The following is a 21,096-nucleotide window of genomic DNA, read 5'->3' on the forward strand; positions in this document are numbered from 1 at the left end:
TCTGCCAACCTAAGACTGAAAGAGTGGACTCAGATCTCTTTCACTGATATTCACTTTCTGAGCCTCCTCGGGCCCAACAGCAGCAATTAAACATGGGAAGATGAGTGCTAATTCCGGTCATGCCAGTGAGAGCCCCCTCTGCTCAGCCTGTTCTCACTCTAAATGTTGAATTTCCCTGAATGCGGCGGGCCTCCGGTGTGAAGCAGAGACAGTGATCTGCTCGGCTATGATCAGTGTTATCTGGATTGGCTGATAAGGTATCTCTCAGATGTAAAACATTCCTCTCCTGGTCTCTCACAACCCTGTGAGTGCTTCCGGTGGATGAATGAATGAATCTTTATTGTACTGTTTATAAAAACCATTACAAAAATATGCCATATTTTACCATATAAAATTACAATATCCCCATGTAAAATACATAAATATTACGTCCTAAGAGAAATACAGTTTATAAGGCAGATTTTAAACATGGACTCAATCTATGACAAAACCTGTACGATGATTAGTTCAGATCAGAAAATTGTATTATCCCCCTCCTGCTACAGCAAAGATTCTGTTCTCTCATTTACTAAACATTTCTTCTCTGCTTCTTGAGAAATTTCACCATATGGGAATTCAGAATTGGATCATCTGGACTTAGGCATGCTATTACTGCTTGTCTACATGTTCGTATACCACGTTGACTAAAAAGTGATTTTAACAAGCATTTCCTTTCTTTCACTGAGGCTGGGCAAAGACCCAAAAAATTTATCAAAATTCTCTTCCCATATTTACATAACATGCAACTCCCATTCAAGCTCACCCTTCCTCTTCAGCAATCATTGTTATCACCTGGAAGCTTCCTTAATCGAAAATGCAAAAATCCCATTTTTAGAACAGAGGACCGTCCTACTTCAAAATACAGCTGGTGTCGAGGGTGCTTGTAATCATTTAATAGCCCCCATGTATGTGATCTTTTTGATAATGTTTCTTTATCTTTTAGTAAAGACAGCCTCTTCATATTACTATTTACTACTCCTTTAAAACATGCTACTGATAACTCACCTTCCCAGCTTTCATGGAACCCTAAGTCATTTATTGACCGAACCAAGTAAAGCGAGGCAGTTTACCTCCAATTTCTTTGAAGTTCTTGCCACAACACCTGGCACAGCTCATGCCTCTTATTTCTTTTTATTCTGTACCAGATTTTTGCATAGACCCCTTTTCTGGCTATTATCTGGTTTACTAACCCGAACTCCAAGTGTATTTGTGCCGGCGATGCGTTTGGCGGTAGGAGAAATAGCTGCCTCCATAATTTTATTATAATTGTATTTAAACATATAATCGTGCCCATGCAGCGACACACTACCGTAAGTTAAGCTAGGTGCCAATTTGGCTGATATCTCTCTTATTAATGGTAGAATGCTAGGGCCATTCAAGGATCTTTTCAAGGTTGAAAGTGCTAAATCAGTGGTATGCCTTTCCTTCTTAGTTCTTCTCTATTTTGGATAAAACATCCCTGTTCATCAAACACTACCCCCAAATATTGATAGGATTGTACTAGCTCTGCCTGTTCTCCATTCAGGAACCACCTATGCTTTTTTTATCCTCTGGCTACATTCCATTACTTAGTCTTTTTTAAATTTGCTGTAAGCCCATTTTCCTTCAAATACTCTGATAATCTTCCCAATAATCTTTGTAGCCCAATCTGTATTTGGCTTATAAAAATAAAATAACACCATCTGCGAAAAAGACATCCGAGAAAGACTTAGTCTTGGTGCATGTGAGTTTACTACTTTGAGTTCATGTGACAGATCTGCTAAAAACAATTTAAATTGATAGGGTGCCAGAACACAGCCTTGTTTTAGTCCCTCAAAGATGTTTATTTTCCTTGAGAAGACGGATCTGTCCCCAATCCGTATCCTCGCCCAAGTATCAGTGTACAGGAACTGAATAGCTTTAATAGACCAGATGGAATACCCAATGCTGTAAGTTTTTTCCAAAGTAAATTCTGATTCACATAATTGAAAGCCAATTTAAAATCGACTAAACAAAGGTACATTGGTTGCTTCTGAAAAATGTGTTTATCCGTTATCAAGGACAAGGTTACAATATTAATTTCTGTTCCAACTCCTTGTGTAAACCTTGTTTTGTTCAGTGAACCAATCTTTCTGTCTATTGCAGAATCATGCAATTCACCCAATGTGAGAAAACAGGGCTGATTGCAGAGGCCCACTAACTTTTTCCCCACATTTGTAACTTTTTGCTGGTGTTTTCCTGACTGATGGTGCTCTGGGTACTGTTAACCAGTCCCAGTGCCTGTGCTCTGTATAAAATGAGTATGCAAATTAGGCTAATTGTAATTGGCTAAGTCAACCTACCTATAAGTCCCTAGTATATGGAAGGGCGTGTAGGTTTAGGGACCCCAGCATAGGTGGTGCACCCATAGTTCCACTGCTGAGGTGGCCAGTGTCATTTCAAAGGGAGGCCTGCCTTGCTGTTTCTTTTAAATTAAAGTTAAATGCAAATTCGGCTTTGGAATTAAAAGTAGTTCCAAAGCCTTAAACAACCTTATTTTTACATAAAAGTAACCCCTAAGGTGTGCCCTATGTGCCCCTAGGGTTGCGTGCCATGTAACTATAAGCAGAGACCTTATAAAAATAGTTTCATAAGCACTGGTGAGGTAAAACAGCCAAATTAGTTTTCCCTCATTGTAGTGAATGGCCTCCATAGGCTAAAATGGTGAGACTTTATTTTAATTTACAAAGTCCCCTTAAGTGTCAGATACCTCAAGTTTGGTATCAAATTAGTTGTTATAATAAATACCCAAATTTACAGTTGTTGGATTTAATATAACTTGTTCAGGTAAAGAGTTTTAAACTCTACCTAAAAAGTTGCCAACTTCAGCCCTATAGTGCTCTGCTCTGCACAGACAGAGCACCCACTGCCGTAAGAGATGGGAGGACATTCGCAGCAGGAGCAAGAAGACGACGGAGGCCCAGCTGGGGATTGGCTCCAAATGTTGGAGGGGTGCCCGTCACACTATGACCCCCCTGATGTTCAGGATCCTGGCGGTGGCGTACCCGGAGTTGGATGGGCGCTTGAGGGCATCAAAGCAGCCACAAGGGGGTGAGTACACTTTCATTCTGCTGCTTTTGCACGCAGTGGAGGTGTCTGGGTGGGTAGGTGGGCTGTGGGTTTCCCTAGGCCGGGGCGAGTGTGCTAGTTAGGTCCCTTGTTCTGGCAGACCCTGTGGCACCCCACCCCACCTGTGTACAGTGCCAAGTGCACCTAGTCAGGCTCCTGTTTCATCCATGTGTGCAGGTGTCAGCCAGAGCCTTGTAGGCCATGTCCCAGGGATTGAACAGTGGAGCCCAAGTGTGCGGCGTACTGCAGGGGGCTTCTGTGTCTGTTGTGTCCGCCAACTGTAGCGGTAATGCATGCACTCAACATATTGTTCTTCTATCGTCCCCCCCTTTTTGTGGTCTCCCTGTACTTGTGTGCATTAGCATCATCAGGCGGAGGAGCAGTGGCACCGGAGCAGGAAGGAGCTGCATCCCACAGGGCCCTGGAGGGCGAGACAAAGGACTCGGAGTTCACCAGTGGGACGGAGGGCGAGGGGAGCTCCACGGCGGGGACAGGAGCTGACACCAGTGACACGGACTTGTCCTCTGATAGGATCTCCCTTGTGGTGGGGGCAACATCTATGCCCCCTGCATCTACAGGTACAGCCGCCACCCCCCTTACCAGCACCACCCTCCCAGCAGTCCCTCAGCCTTTGCCCCGTGCCCGCTCACCCGGGAGGGTGGGCATCACCTTCGCCCCAGGCACCTCAGGCCCTGCCCCAGTCACTCCTGCTGCCCTCAGTGAGGAGGCCATTGACCTCCTCAGGTCCCTCACTGTTGGGCAGTCTACCATTTTGAATGCCATCCAGGGTGTAGAAAGGCAGTTGCAACAAACAATTGCATTCCTGGAGGGCATTCATTCTGGTCAGGCAGCCCATCCGCGAGCTTTTCAGACTCTGGCCTCAACACTGATGGCAGCCATTGTCCCTGTCTCTAGCCTCCCCCCTCCAACTTCCTCCACCCAGACCCAATCCCCTCTACCTCAGCCTATCCCAAGCACACCTTCAGACCAGCATGCACACACCTCAACACACTAGGGAAGCTCAGGCAAACATAAGCACCACACATCCCACAGGCACTCACGCAAGAATCAGACACATGCAGACACACCAACATCCACTGCCTCCACTGTGTCCCCCTCCTCCTCATCTATCTCCTCCCTCCCAGTCTCGTCTCCACTCATACCTGTATGAACTACATCTACAGCCACTACTTCCATCACCAGCACACACACCATCCCCACCCCGTTCACGTGCAGTCACCCCCCACTGCCATTCACACGTCCCCTGTGTCCTCTCCCAGTGTGTCTGTGATGCCTCCTCCCAAGATACAAAAACGCAGGCACACACCCACCTAACAGCCATCCACCTCACGACAGCCTCCAGCGCATGCACCTTCATCCAAAGTCACCAAACGAACACCTCCTACAACCACAACCTCTTCCTCCACTCCCAAACCCCCTCCAGCTACCCGTCCCAGTGTTCCCAAGAAACTTTTCCTGTCTAACCTTGACCTCTTTCCCTCACCTCCCCCACCCCGTCAGTCTCCTAGGGCCCGACTTTCCAGGTCCCAACCTAGCACCTCAGCCACAACATCTCTGGGACTAGTGGTGCCTGTAGTCACTGGAATCTGGAGTGCACCGGCCACCAGGGCAGCCAGTGTGGCACGGAGCCACAGCATGGACAGTCCCCCACCTGTCAAGCATCAAAAGTTGTCCACTGCCCGTTGGGAGACGGGGAAGACTCCACCCACCAAAGCTGCTCCCAGGGGTACAGGTGGGAATGTGGAGTCAGCTGCGACACCTTCCAAGGTGGGGAAGGGCCACAAGAATGTCAGCAAGTCTGGGAAGAGCAGCACGGCGGAGAAGACTGCCATCATCCCCGCTGCCCAGGAGGCCACCGGCACCCACCCAGCTGCCCAGGAGGCCACCGCCAGCACCAGCCCTGCTGCCCAGGAGGCCACCGCCATCATCCCCACTGCCCAGGATGCCACCACCATCATCCCCGCTGCCCAGGAGGCCACCGCCAGCACCAGCCCAGCTGCCCAGGAGGCCACCACCAGCACCAGCCCTGCTGCCCAGGAGGCCACCGCCAGCGCCAGCACCAGCCCTGCTGCCCAGGAGGCCACCGCCAGCACCAGCCCTGCTGCCCAGGACAGGACCGCCAGCAGCAGCCCCGCTGGGCCAGACAGGACTGCCAGCACCAGCCCTTCTGGGCCAGACAAGACCGCCAGCACCAGCCCCGCTGGGCCAGACAGGACCGCCAGCACCAGCCCTGCTGGGCCATGAAGGAGTGCCAGCCCTGCTGGGCCATGAAAGACCACCAGCACCAGCCACGCTGGGCCAGACAGGACCGCCAGCACCAGCCCTGCTGGGCCAGACAGGACCGCCAGCACCAGCCACGCTGGGCTAGAAAGGACCTCCAGCACCAGCCCCGCTGGGCCATGAAGGACCGCCAGCACCATCCCCGCTGGGCCAGACAGGACCGCTAGCACGAGCCCCACTGGGCAATGAAGGACCGCCAGCATCAGCCGCGCTGGGCCAGACAGGACCGCCGGCCCCGCTGGGCCAGACAGGACCGCCAGCACCAGCCCCGTTGGGCCATGAAGGACCGCCAGCACCAGCCCCGCTGGGCCAGGCAGGACCGCCAGCAGCTGAGTCACTTCAAAGGACCCCTCTGCCACAAGCACCGCTGAACAGGACAATGCCGCCACAAGCACTGCTGAACAGGGCACTGCCGACACAAGCACTGCTGAACAGGGCACTGCCGCCACCAACACCGCTGAACAGTGCACCGCCGCAACAAGCACCGCTGCCAATGACACCGCCGCAACAAGCACCGCTGGCCCATGAGCGCCAAGGGCACTGACGCTATTGAGTCCGTAACGAGCAGGATGAAGCACTCTGGGCACAAAGCCCCCTCCAGAACCAGTGGAGAAAAACATCCACTACCTCTATCCTTGGCAGGATGAAGCACTCTGGGCACAAAGCCCCCTCCAGAACCAGTGGAGAAAAACATCCACTACCTCAGACCTTGGCAGGATAAAGCACTCTGGGCACAATGCCCCTTCCAGAACCAGTGGAGACTGTTATCCACTTGAGAGACTGTGGCTTTGCACTCCCCAGGATGGAACAGTGGGCAAACCACCCACTGTAGAGACTTGAGAGACTGTGGCTTTGCACCCTGAGGTGCCTGTTTTATTGCTCTCTGATGTCCCTGCAGTGTTCTCTCCGTAATTTTGGGGATTGAGTGTGGGCCTCGCCCATACCGTGTGGGCCCAGTGTTCCACGGACTTCAATGGAGCACTACCTGGACTACTATTCCTGGTGTATATTTTGTTTATAGTGTATATATATATTTTTGCATACTGGATTTTAATACATTACAATGGTTACACTCATTTCCTTTTGTCCTTGCATTCTTCCCGGGGGGGTTGGTGGGTGTAACTGTTATGTATCATGCTGTATTAGTGTGTGTGTTGTCGTGGGTGAGGGTGGGGGTGGAGGTGTTGCGTGTTGCGTGTGTGTGTCCCTGTTTTTTTCCCTCCCCCCTCACCTGTGTCATAGGTGCAGTACACACTGTGGTCTTCGCCACCAGCGTTCGTGCTCCTAGTAGAGGAGCAAGAAGATAAGGGCTGGCAGGATGTGGAGTTCGGGTTCCATGGCGTCCGGATTCCTCGTGGGGTGTGTAGAGGTGAGCGTTTTCCCTTTCAAGTACTGTTTCTGCCGTGTTTTTTTTCGTGTTGACTCTGCCCCGGAAAAGGTGGCAGATTGGTAGGTTGTGATACTGTGGGCGGTACATTGTCCTTCGCCTGTCTGTTGGCGGTGACCACCAAGCTGTTTGCTTGTACCGCCGTGGCGGTCGGAGTGTTAAAGTGGCTGTCTTTGTTGGCGGTTTCCGCCACGGTTGTAATTAAATTTTTTTTTCCACCGGCCTGTTGGCTGTTTTACTGCCGCTTTAACACCGACCGCCATGGTTGTAATGACCACCTAAATCTTAAAAAATTCATATCGTGGTTATCCTTATCCGCTTTTAATCATTTTGGTGTCATTTTAAATATACAAATATAATCTATTTTTGTAAATTGGTGTTGGATTTTTATTGTCTTTTGTGTTTTACTTATTTACTGTTTTGTGATTTTTAAATACTTTACACACGTGTCTCCTAAGTTAAGCCTTGACGCTCATTGCCAAGCTACCAAAAGTTGAGCTGGGTTTAATTTATTGAGACCTAAATGGACCTAAGTGGAGTATAGTGGCCTACTGCTAAGTGTAGGTACTTACCTGCCCTTACCAATAATCCATTTTCCAACACCCTGTAATAAGCTACCCAAATACTTTGCTTCTATATCTTGATGCGTTATCAGACAGTAATTTTCCCGTAAATCCCTTTTATCTTTCTTTTATATAGGGTTTATTGTGGACCCCGCCCCATGAATCTGCCACTGCCTGTTGCTGCAGCACACAGTTATAGACTGTAGTTAGTGTAGTTAGTACTGGTACTTATAGTTCTATATTTGATGATACCAGGTCTTCAGGCTACTAGTAATATTGTGGAAATACACAAAATTAAAAAAAGGCCACTTGTATATTGCGTTCGTAGATTTGCGCGCGGCCTTTGATCTGGTTCCAAGAGACTCTCTATGGGCTGCATTGGGGAAGCAGGGTATGCTGGGGAGTCTTCTTCTCCAGATAAAGAGACTGCACGAGAATACTTTTGCAAAAGGGCGGTGGAGACCAAATGGAGAGTTGACTGACTGAATACCTATTAAAAGGGGAGTGAGGCAGGTCTGTGTGCTTGCCCCGACTCTCTTTTCGTTGTACATCAACGACTTGGTAGAGTATCTAAAAGAGAGTAATGATGACTTGCCAAGATTGAATGGAGAACCAGTTCCTGCCCTCCTCTTTGCAGCCGATACTATTTTACTTTCGCAAACTCCCATGGGTTTACAAACCCTACTAGGAATGTTTAGCAAATACTGTAACCTGAAGGGGTTGGAGATAAACTCAATCAAAACAAAGTATTTGACTGTAAATCCTCACAAAGCACTCAAAAGGAGTATTGTGGTTAATGGGTATGATCTAGAACGTATAACATTTTTTAATTATTTAGGGATACTGCTGGATGCTAAGTTGTCCTGGACGCCGCAGATCAATAAAGCTGCAATTTCTTTAGTTCACAGCTCTGCGGCTATAAACAAAAACTATAAAAGTTCAAGAACAGGGATTGTGTCACCAGTGTTTGAGGTCTATAGATATAAACCGCAGGCTGCTGCATTATACAGTGCTGAACTTTGGGGTATTGTAAATTTAAACCCACTAGTATCTCAAGAAAATATTTTTCTGAGGGGGGTATTGGGATTGCCACCATCTACCCCATTAATCCCTCTCATTTATGATACTAATTTTAAGCAAATAGGTAAATTGGCAGTTTTGAGACCATTACTTTACTGGTGCAGACTTTGGTCAATTCCAGAATTGACTCATTATAAGCAAGCGTTAAAGGAGATAATGGACCTTGATACATCAACTACTCTACCGTGGTTACATCATGTAAGGTACTGGTTCTATAACCTAGGACTGAAACATTACTGGGATGAACCTCATACACTCACTATGCAATCCAAGACTCGACTAAAATAAGTATATTGGGAATTCTTATTGAGTACTCCTTTCTGTAATGAGAATTTGGGAAGATTGACGTTGAGCTTTCTGGACATTAAACCAAGAGCTGAGGACTGGTTAGATATAATCTATCCTAGGCGAGCGAAAACATTATTCATAAAGTTTCGATATGGGACCCTTCAGACTAAAGCTTTTACTATAAAATTGAGTCCCCAGAAAGAGAACAATCACAAGGCGAAATGTGGATTATGTAATATGAAGACTATTGAAACGGTGGACCATGTTTTGTTATTCTGCAAAGCCTATGATAAACCAAGGAAAAAATGGATTTGACTCATTTGTAGGAATGCAGGAATTAGAAAATATAAAGAAGCGTCCAGATTACTTAGATCAAACACTACCCCATCCATTATCTTTGGAATAAGTCGCTTCCTTTTAGCGACTTCATTTATCAGGGACAAGGAAGGCCTGAGGTTTTAACAAGTTCAAATTTACATCTATAGATAAATCTTATAAGATTAAGTGGTTAATAGGCCCGCCCTCAGGAAAAGTCAATAGTCTCTGAAAAATTGATTTGCCTAAGATGTAATATAGTTTTTTGTTTTTTTTCTCTCTCTCTTTTTTTATAGGAAGGAAGATATAGGCTTTTATGTATTTTAAGAATTTTCTTTTTCTTTTTAAGTATTTGCCTATTTATATATTGCCTATATAAATGGTTAAATAGTTCTCCATTAGCCAGTTACTAAGTAGTGGTATTAGTCTGGATGGGAGACTAATTTTAGGGATCCTTAATAATTATATTTAAAGTAATAATGAAAATGATTGTAATTGATTGTTTTTTTAGGAGTGTCTATGGTTATTTATCTATGTAATTTGGTTTTACTATTTTTGTGAATAATTGCTCTTGGTTTGATGTGTTTATTACTTGACTGTATTTTCCTTTTATGGCTTACAGACGAATAAAGGTGTGATGATGACTATATTTGATGAGTACAAGGCTTGGGGTAGCCCATTTGGTCCTGGGGCACCATCCTGCCTGGAACTTAAAAATATTTTCTTTATCTGATTCTCTGAAAAGCCATCTATAACAGAAACTTTGGTTTATAATGCCCCCTTCCTGGTATTCTCATTTATAAGTTTTTTCTTCTCACATCCCAATGGATGATAATTTAAATAATTATTTTAAAATGTTACCCATGTCCGTTCTGCTATATTGGAATTAACTACTGGGCTTTGTGGGTGGGTTATTCCATTTACAACTTTCCAAAACTGCCTTGCATTCTTTGTTTTGATAAGTATAGCATCTTTGCCCAAAAATTATAATTTTCTTTCCTTTTTTCTTCCCAGACCAATCTTTGCAAACGCCTATTCAGTTTAACGAAGGCGCAACATAAATTTCAATTTTGTGGATCTTTCCTAGTATTGTTTTGCAGTACTTTCCGCCTTTTCCTTAGCCTCTGAGCAGAAATGGATAATTTTATTCTACCCCTAGTTCCTGGTACTAACCTTTCTCGAGGGAACACATGGGGCCTCTTTGCCACTCCTTTTTCCATTACTCTATTAAGAACATTCACCCACTGTTTAGCTTTATTGCCATATCTGCTAACTAAACTTTAATTTACTAATCTTTCAGCTAACTCCTTACTATGGGTGTCCAAATTACTAGATCATATCAGCCTTCGATAATTTATTGTAGTATCTTCCCCAAACAATAAGGCAGCCGGTTGATAATGCTATATTTGTACTGAAAGCACGATTCTTTGCTCCCCATGGCCGCTACTCAGTGTTTTATTTATACTAAAAGATTTTACCCTATCCCAGAGAGTTAGGGTTACCATTGTGTAATCTATTATGGAGCATGCCATAGCCGAGTAATAAATCCACACCGTGGACTATTTGACTGAAACCTCCCATTTAGGACTCTCATACCTAAAAACTCCAGGGCCTGTATTTATACTTTTTTAGCACCGTATTTGCATCATTTTTTACTCAAAAGCGGCGCACATTTACAAAATACAATTGTATTTTGTACGTTTGTGCCACTTTTGCATCAAAAAGCGGGCAAATGAGGTGCTTAAAAGTATAAATATGGGCCCAAGTACTAAGGTATTTGCCCTTTTATTATATGTTCTTCTCATAGGGTCCCTGTTCATTTGGGGGGCAATTGACCATATAAAATCTTGATGGATTACCTGTTCTTCACGCTCAAAACGGTGCATCAAATCCATATTGAAGACCCCCGTTATTATTATATCTTTTGGATTTGGCTCCTGTAACAAGACCCATATCACATCACATAGCTCAGATACTATTGAACACTTTGGCACTCATTATGACATTCGTGGTAAAACCCACTTACCGCCATGCTCACTGCCGCCAACATACCGTCACCCCGGCGTGTAGGAGGCTGGTCTGGTTTGTAGTGAGTACCTTCGGTACTTACACCTTATACCAGGTCCAGTTATCCCTTATTAGTGAAGTAGTAGTGTTCTAGCATCTTAGGTTGATAGAGGTAGCTATAGCAGAGCAGCTTAGGCTGAACTAGGAGACATGCAAGGCTCATGCAATGCCACTTATAGTTACACAGTACTTATACACAAGTAAACACAATACTCAGTGTTACCAAAAATACAGGTAGTTTATTTGGGTGATACAGTACCAAAAATATCCTAGAGGCAATACTCCTTCTGGAGGAAAGTATTATACCCAATATATACACTAGACACTGAAATAAGGCAATTAATTAGACATAGGATAGTGCAAACAATAGGAAACACTATAGAATGCAATGGGAGAAAATAGGTCTAGGGGCATCAAAAACCATATACTAAGAAAGTGGAATGTGAATCACGAATTCCCCCCTAGACAAGTGTAGTGTGTGCAGAATCACTAGGAGAGTAAGAATAAAGTAAAGGTAAGTAAATTACCCGAGCCCAGAAAAGCAGAAGTAAAATACTTCAAGTTTCCTTAGGACACACTACACCTCGTGATATGGATTATTGCAGTAACCAACCAAGTCTGCAAACAACAACTGCTGGATTCCTGGACCTGAAGACCTGCAAAAGAAGGCGACCAAGTCCAGAAGTCAAAAGATGTCCCAGGAAGGACAGGAGCCCCTGCCAACTCAGAAGAGGGTGCAAAAGAAGAGTCCCAGGTTGGATGAAGACTGCAGGAATGCACCCTAGGAAGATGCCAGCAGGATCTTGCATGATGCAAAAGATGTCACATGATATGAAGATTGATGCAGATGTGACTTCGTGTTGGAAGTCGCCAACAAGCCTTGGTTATGACAAATGTGAGTTTTGTGTCAAAATGGCGCAGGCTGGACCCAGGAGGGACCTGGGGGCTCAGCTCTGTGTGAGGAGGAAGAGGGGGCTCTCAGAACTTTAGAGAAACCTCAGGATGTCAGGCAGCAACCGCAGGAGTCCAAGGACACGGGGACAAAGGAGGTGCAAAATGCAGTTGGAAGAGCACTGCAAAGAAGGGTTCTATGCCGCCAGAGGTCAACTCAGCAAGTTGAGCATCACAGGATAGAGTGCTGGAGACCTGGACCAGGCTGTGCACAAAGGAATTTAGCAAATACTACACAGATGGATCAGGAGGTGAAGAAGACACGGTGCACATGAGTACTGTCGTTCTCAAGGATGGCAAGGTCTTACCTCCTCCAAATTGCATCAAAAGGACCTCAGGACATTCTGGCGGTCATTCCAACCCTGGCGGTCTATGACCGCCAGGGCGGAGGACTGCGGGAGCACCGCCGACAGGCCGGCGGTGCTCCAATGGGCATTCCGACCGCGGCGGTAAAGCCGCGGTCGGACCGGCAACACTGACGGTCTCCCGCCATTGTACCGCCGCCCATTGGAATCCTCCAAGGCGGCGCAGCTAGCTGCGCCGCCGAGGGGATTCCGACCCCCCCTACCGCCATCCAGTTCCCGGCGGTTCTCCCGCCGGGAACCGGATGGCGGTAGGGGGGGTCGCGGGGCCCCTGCAGTGCCCATGCCACTGGCATGGGCACTGCAGGGGCCCCCGTCAGTGGGCCCCTAAATGTATTTCACTGTCTGCTGCGCAGACAGTGAAATACGCGACGGGTGCAACTGCACCCGTCGCACAGCTTCCACTCCGCCGGCTCGATTCCGAGCCGGCTTCATCGTGGAAGCCTCTTTCCCGCTGGGCTGGCGGGCGGCCTGAAGGCGGCCTGAAGGCGGCCGCCCGCCAGCCCGGCGGGAAAGTCAGAATTACCGCCGCGGTCTTTCGACCGCGGAATGGTATTCTGGCAGCCCCCGACAGGCCGGCGGCGACTGCCGCCGGCCAATGTCGGAATGAGGGCCTCTGTGTCAATGGGATCCACCCTCTGTGTTTCTAGGAGCATGATCGTTGCTGTGAGAAGAGTCCAGGAGTACCGGTCGTCGACTTGGAAGGTGCCTGTGTAAGCAGGGGAGTGACTCTGTCACCCCCCAGGAGATTTCTTCGGTCCTTCTGTTGCAGGATGAAGACAGGGAAATCTCAGAGCATGCACACCGTGGAAACTGTTTCAGTTGCTTGCTGGAGCTGAAGTTGTAGAAGAAAAGTATCCCTTGTGGATGCTTTGTTGCTGTTACAGCGGTTCCTGGAGCAGGCTGTTATTCATCTGAGGTCAGAGGATGAAGTAGTAGTTGCAGAGTATTCCTGCTGGAAACTTGCAAGTGGAATCTGAAGAGAACCCACAGGAGAGACCCTAAATAGCCCAGAGAGGGGGATTGGCTACCTTATCTGAAGTCACTGGCCACTCAGAGCCCTCCTGAGTGCAACCCAACGCCTTGCAAAGCAAGATGGCTGAGGACACACTGGAGGAGCTCTGGGCACAACCCCTAGGGTGGTGATGGATAGGGGAGTGGTGACTCCCCCTTCCTTTGTCCAGTTTTGTGCCAGAGGAAGGGACAAGGGGTCCCTGAACTGGTGTAGACTGACTTATGCAAGGAGGGCACCATCTGTGTCCTTCAAAGGATTTCCCAGAGGCTGGGGGAGGCTAACCCTCCCAAGCCTGTAACACCTATTTCCAAAGGGAGAGGGTGTAACACCCTGCTCTCAGAGGAAATGCTTTGTTCTTCCTTCCTGGGACTGAGCTGCTCAGACCCCAGGAGGGCAGAACCCTGTCTGTGAGGTGGCAGCAGCTGTAGCTGCAGTGCAAGTCTCAGAGAGCTGGTTTGGCAGTACTAGGGATCCATGGTTGAGCCCACAGGATGCATGGAATTGGCTCACCAATACCAGATTTGGAATGGTGGACTAATTCCATAATCTTAGACACCTTACATGGCCATATTCGGAGTTACCATTGTGGAGCTACATACAGGTATTGACCTATATGTAGTGCACACGTGTAATGGCGTCCCTGCACTCACAAAGTCCCGGGAAATGGCCCTGAATTATGTGCAGGCACCTTTGCTAGTGCAAGGGTGCCCTCACATTTAGTAACTTTGCACCTAACCTTCAGCAAGCAAAGGTTAGACATGTAGGTGACTTATAAGTTACTTAAGTGCAGTAAAAATGGCTGTGAAATAACGCACGTTATTTCACGCAGGCTGCTGTGACAGTCCTGTGAAAGGGTTTGTCTGAGCTCCTTATGGGTGGCAAAAGAATTGCTGCAGCCCATAAGGATCTCCTGGAACCCCAAAGCCCTGGATACCTAGGTACCATATACTAGGGACTTATAATGGGGGTCCAGTTTGCCAATTGAAATTAATAAATGAAGTCACTAGCCTACAGTTACACATTTGAAAGCAGAGAGAGCATAAACACTGAGGTTCTGATTAGCAGAGCCTCAGTGACACAGTCAAGCACCATCCAGACACACACATTAGGTCATAAACTATGAGCACTGAGGTCCTGACCAGCAGGAACACAATGAGACAGGCAAAAACATGCTGACATAAAGAAAAAAATGGGGGTAAAATGCCAAGGAAGATGGTACTTTCCTACACGGCGGACATCCGTTCACCATATTATGACACACACACACCAATCCAATCTTTCACTATTGAACCAAAGATACAAATCAGTCACACCAAAGGTCAGTGATAAACTGGCGTTATCAAAACCCACACCATTACACCAACAGAACTACACCCATCACATTATGACCCACGAATCACCACAGCAGACATTCAATGGCGGATAACCATTGACGCCACATATCGTTGCTCTCAAAATACACACACACATAAAAAACAACACCATATTGGACAATTCAAACAACACATACCTGACAACCATATACACACCACAGCAACACACCCACACCAATATAAAACACACACCCACATTACCCACAACCCTTTACGACTACAAATGATTGGCACAAGACAGACACCAAGACCACAGACAAAACCAGAGCCACACACTACTTACACCCATACACCACTCACGCACCCCACATCACACACCCCAACACATCACCCTACACACTCTCACCTACACACCTCACACAACACCCATGGCACCACAAAGACACCCATGATTCACAGAGGAGGAGCTAAGGGTCATAGTGAAGGAAATCATCAGGATAGAGCCACAGCTATTTGGAGCACAGGTGCAACAGATATCGATAGCTAGGAAGATGGAGCTATTGCAGAGAATCGTGGACAGGGTCAACACCGTAGGAAAGCACCCAAGAACTAGGGATGTCATCAGGAAGAGGTGGAACGATTTATGGGGGAAGGTACGTTCCATTTAAAGCAACCTACCAACTCGCTGTACAGAGGGCTGGCTGTGGACCCCCCTCCTCCCACACAACTAACAACGTGGGAAGAGCAAGTCTTGGCAATCATGCATCCTAAGGGCATGGCTGGAATAGGAGGATGACTGGACACTGGTATGTCAACTCTCTACTACTACTACCCCCCTACCTGCATCCCATCACATACCCCCACCATAGCCCTCACTCGCCTCACTCCACCACTTCCCACACACCCCACCATCACATCTCACTTATCCCAATGCCAAATCCTGCATGCCATACCAATGCATGGACACCTATCACTAAACCATGCACACAAGAGAGAATCAGCTAACCCACCATATACCAAGTTACACAAGTGGAAGCTGCCAGGGCAAATACAACCAAAGAGGGCAAGCCACGGATGCACATTATTCCAGACACAGAAACAATAACACAGCATTTAGATCACCACAGGTACACCTGCCAATGTCACGGGGAGGAGGTGCCAGCAATATCCTGTCCCCCAACAGAAGAGGCCCACAGTGATGACAGCAACTCTGGTCTTCTGGATCTCGATGACCAACCTGGCCCATCAGGGACCTCTGGACAGCTGGTTACCCAGGCCCAGTCACACACCACCACAGCACCTTCCCCATCAGAAAACACCACCACAGCACCCACCCAGCATAACCACACACGTCAATCAACAGTGTGTCCACCGTTACAGGACCCCAGGCCACGCCTCATGCCCAAGACAATCAGGGACCTGGGGTCAGTGGCAGTGGGCACACAGTTCAGGGGACAGAGGCACAGGCCAACAGGGAAACTGGGGGGACTGTTGTGCGCAAGGGTGAGGACAGGCCCTGGGAACTGACTCTCCAGGAGGCACTTGCAGAGATCCTGGGAGCATATCAACATTCCCCGGACACAGTGGGCCAGACTTGGACAATGTGCAGGAGAACAGGCGGCTGCAGGAGGGACAGTACCAGGGGATCAGGGACGACTTGCAGGCCTTTAACAACACCCTGATCTCCATTGCAGGGGTGCTGGCAGACATGGACAACATTCTGAGGGAGGCAGTCCGACACCAGCAGGCACTGCCACTAGCTAGATATCTGAACAGCCTTCCACCTCCGCTGCCGCTAGTGGCCAGGAGGCCAACAGGCCATCAGCACCCTTCACCTTGCAGAAGGTGAACCACCCCGCAAACATTCCCTGCGATCCAGACAGAAGCCAGAGACACTTGCCAAGACCCCACCAGGAAATTAGATCCTCCTGATTGTCACTCTTGTGTCCCACTCTGTCACCCTGTCCACCTTGAACTGCCATTGCTCCTCTTCCTATGTCCCCTTTGGCAATGCACCTGTGCTACAAATAGACCGGAGCTATACCCTGGATCTTTCTCCCTCATCACCACATCCCATTGCACTTGCCCCTCCATATTTTAGCACTTTAATAAACACCCTTGGAAAAAAAAGATTTATTGAGTATGTCAAATTTTTAAAGTATGTATTAATTTCAACAGGTACAGAGATTGCAATACAACTGTACAGAAAATGAGCATAGGTGTATGACCTGTAGCTGGCTGCAGTGATCACACCAGGAGCATATGTGAGGTCACCAACATCTGTAAAATGAATTGCCAAAGGGCACAGTAAGTGGGCATAGAAGTGGGAAATAACAGCATGCCAGTGCCACAGAAATTCCCCAAAATGTCATTGAAATGTGAAGTAACACTGTCTTTCCTGCGTGTCATTGGAAGTACTGTCTGATAATTGATGTTCTGTTGTCCCATCCTCCTGCTCATCCTCAGCGTCATCATCCTCACTGTCCACAGGGTCCACTGCTGCCACACGGGCATCTCTAGCCTCCTCCTCCTGCAGAAAAGGCACATGGCGTCTCAGGGCAAGGTTGTGCAACATGCAGCATGCCACTATATTCTGGCAGACCTTCTTTGATGAGTAGTACAGGGATCCACTTGTTAGATGTAGGCAATGGAACCTGTCCTTTAGGAGGCCAAAGGTCCTTTCTATTATCCTTCTGGTTTGCCCATGTGCCTCATTATAACGTTCTTCTGCCCTTGTCCTGTCATTCCTCACAGGGGTCAGCAGCCATGAGAGGTTTGGGTAACCAGAGTCCAGTGAAATATTGAGGGACAACATTTAGCCACACACTGGGGGTGATTCTAAGTCTGGTGGGCGGCGGAGGCCGCCCACCAGACTTCCCCCACCAAAATACCGCTCCGCGGTCGAAAGACCGCTGAGGGTATTTGGGGATTTGCCCAGGGCTGGAGGGCGACCGCCAAAAGGCCGCCCGCCAGCCCAGGGCAAATCAACCTTCCCACGATGACGCCGGCTCAGAATTGAGCCGGCGTAGTGGGAAGGTGCGACGGGTGCAGTGGCACCCGTCGCGTATTTCAGTGTCTGCAAAGCAGACACTGAAATACAAAGTGGGGCCCTCTTACGGGGGCCCCTGCAGTGCCCATGCCATTGGCATGGGCACTGCAGGGGCCCCCAGGGGCCCCGCGGCACCCCCTACCGCCATCCTGTTCCTGGCGGGAAACCCGCCAGGAACAGGATGGCGGTAGGGGGTTGGAGGATTCACAGGGGCAGCGGAAAACCGGCGGGAGACCGCCGGTTTTCCTTGTCTGACCACGGTGAACCGCCGCGGTCAGAATGCCCTGCGGGGCACCGCCGGTCTGTCGGCGGTGCTCCCGCCGGGGTCAGAATGACCCCCTATCTGTACATTCATAGACTCTTACGATTTCTGAACACCTGTTCATTTTGACTGGGGGACAAATGCAATATGTGTTCCATCAGTTGCCCCAATTATGTTGGGGATATGTCCCATTGCATAGAACTCTGCCTTCACTGTGGACAAAACTTCAACCTGGGGGAAAACAATGTAGCTGCACATGTGTTTAATCAGGGCAGACAACACTCTGACCAGCACTATTGCGAACATCGGCTGTGACAGTACTGCTGCCAAGCCCACTGTCACTTGGAAAAAACCAGTTGCCAGGAAATGTAGCACTGATAAAACTTGCACAAGAGGGGGGGATCCCGGTGGGCTGACGGATAGCAGATATCAGGTCAGGCTCCAATTGGGCTCACAGCTCTGTGATTGTGGCCCTGTCAAGTCTATAGGTGAGGATGATGTGCCTGTCCTCCATTTTTGCGAAGTCCACCAGGGGTCTGTACACGGGGGTATGTCTCCATCTCCAATTCATCTTCAGCTGTAGCAATCTATGGGGCAAAAGAGTGAGGAGCCGGTCACAAACTGAACAATAGGGCTACAACAGAACTTTGCATGCTGTTAACTTGCACTGTGTAATTGTGACTAGTATAGTATGTCCAATTTTCAACAGTGACGCAGCAAATATCCAGGGCCTGCCCTCCACCCCTCCTGAAATGGCATCCGCCTGTCCTGTATAGGTGGACAGGTGGAAGTGAGGAAATTCCACTGACGTTGTGCACCGGTGCGGGAAGCGGTGTGTAACCACAGTGCAACTCCTCATTGGATAACATTGAGCCCTATGGGGTACAGTGTCCAATGGGGATCTACGCTGCCGGTGACGGTATGCACCGCCGCGGACATGACCGCCATTTTCTGTCATATTCCTCATTTTTTACCTGATCATCTACAGGAGAAGACCTACACTGCATGTGCTGCTATGACCTGTGTCTGGAACCTACCAGTTGGAGAGACTGGTGGATTGGGTCTTACCCCAGTAGGGACTGCTCTGCTGTATGGGCCTCCAGACCAACAGGTGAGTACTTATTGGGCACGATGCATGTGGCATAAATGCATGGAGTTGTGTGTGAAGGCCTCATGTAAGGGGGAGGGGGTGGATGTCCTCTGGGCTGCATATTGGTTGTGTGCTGGGCCATGTGTGTGAAAATGGTGATGTGAAGGGGTATTGTGGGCCATAAGTGTAATAGGTAGGACTGTTGTACTAATACTATTTTCCTGTGCAGGTAGGCACCCATCAAAAGAAGGGTATATGGTGTATGTGGCCATCATCAAGGATGTGTGTACCCTGTGGGTCTATGGCAGGTGGAGCACCTACTGTCGGAAATGGTGGGAGGACCTGAGAAGCTGGGCACAGAAGACAGCATAGGCCCAGCTGGGGATGGCCGCCCAACAAGGAAAGGGTGCCCATTGAACCCTGACCCCCTGATGGCCCGCATACTGGCGGTGGCCTATCCTGAGCTGGATTGGCGCTTGAGGGCATCACAGCAGCTACAAGGGGGTGAGAACAGTGCCCATCATTACAACTTACGCATGGTAAGGCGGTATCCGTGTGGGGGTTGTGTGTGAGTGGGTACCCCTAGGCCAGACATTGCAGCGTAGGTCCCCTGGTGGCTAGGGTTCTGAGGGGATAATCCTGCTACCTAGCTTGTAAGCATCCACTACTGGTCAGGGCTGCATGGGTCCCATGTGTGCTGCATTGGGCGGTCTGTTCCCCTCCCCATGCCTTGGATGGCAACATTTTCTATGGTAGTGGTATGGCATATTGCATAGGCCTGTGTGTTTCAGCCATTGACCAAGTGTATCATTTGTCTCTCCCCCCTTATTGTTTTGTCATCCTGTCCTTATGTGCATTAGCATCATCTGGCAGAGGAGAAAAGACACCAGCGATGGAGGGGGCTGCATCCCACAGGACCCAGGAGACAGAGTCCACCGACCCTGAGGGCATGAGTGGGACAGGGAGCAAGGGGAGAGCAAGGGGAGCACCACAGTGGTGACAGGAGGGGACAGTTCAGACACAGATACCTCCTCTGATGGAAGCTCCCTTTTGGTGGCAGACACCTCTGTGACCACCCAGGGTCAGGTACAGCCTCCACCCCTGTATCAGTACTGCCCTCCCAGCAGCTCCTCATCGAGTTGCCCGTGCCTTCTTACCCAGGAGGGTGGGCATCTCCTTTGCACCAGGCACCTCAGGCCCTGCCCCAGTTAGCCCTGCTGTCCTGAGTGAGGAGGCTATTGACTTCCTGAGATCCATCTCTGTAGGGTAGTCAACCATTATGCAGTCAAGGCTGGCAGCCCACATGCAACAGACTAATGCATTTCTGGAGGGCATTCACACTGGATTGGCAGCCCAAAAGCGATCAATCCAGGCTCTGGCCTCCTCTCTGATGGCAGTCATTGTCCCTGTTTACACCCTCTCCCCCTCCAACTCCTACTTCCCAGTCCAATTCTCCTCAACCCCAACCCATCCCGAGCACACAGGTAGACGAGCATGCACACAAGGCAACACACAAGCGTGGTTCAGGCAAACACAAGCACCAAACTTCATCCCACAGGCCCTCACACAAACACCATCCAGATGCAGACATACCAACATCCACTATTTCCACTGTCTCCCCTCCGCCTCCCTCCCAGTTCCGTCCACACTCACACCTGCATGAACTACATCATCATCCACTACCAGCATCACCACCACACCAGGCAGAACACACACCTCACTGGCAGACACCTCCACAACAGCCATGCACATGTTCCCTGTGTCCTCTCCCACTGTGTCTGGCCCCCCCTTCCTAAGGTACACAAACGCAAGCACTCAAACACCCAACAGCCATCCACCTCACAGCAGCATCCTGCCCATGCACCTGCACCCAAAATCAGCAGACACCTCCAACAACCACTCCCTCTTCCTCCACTCCCAAACTTTC

Source organism: Pleurodeles waltl, chromosome 11, assembly GCF_031143425.1.
Source record: "Pleurodeles waltl isolate 20211129_DDA chromosome 11, aPleWal1.hap1.20221129, whole genome shotgun sequence".
NCBI classification, from domain to species: domain Eukaryota; kingdom Metazoa; phylum Chordata; class Amphibia; order Caudata; family Salamandridae; genus Pleurodeles; species Pleurodeles waltl.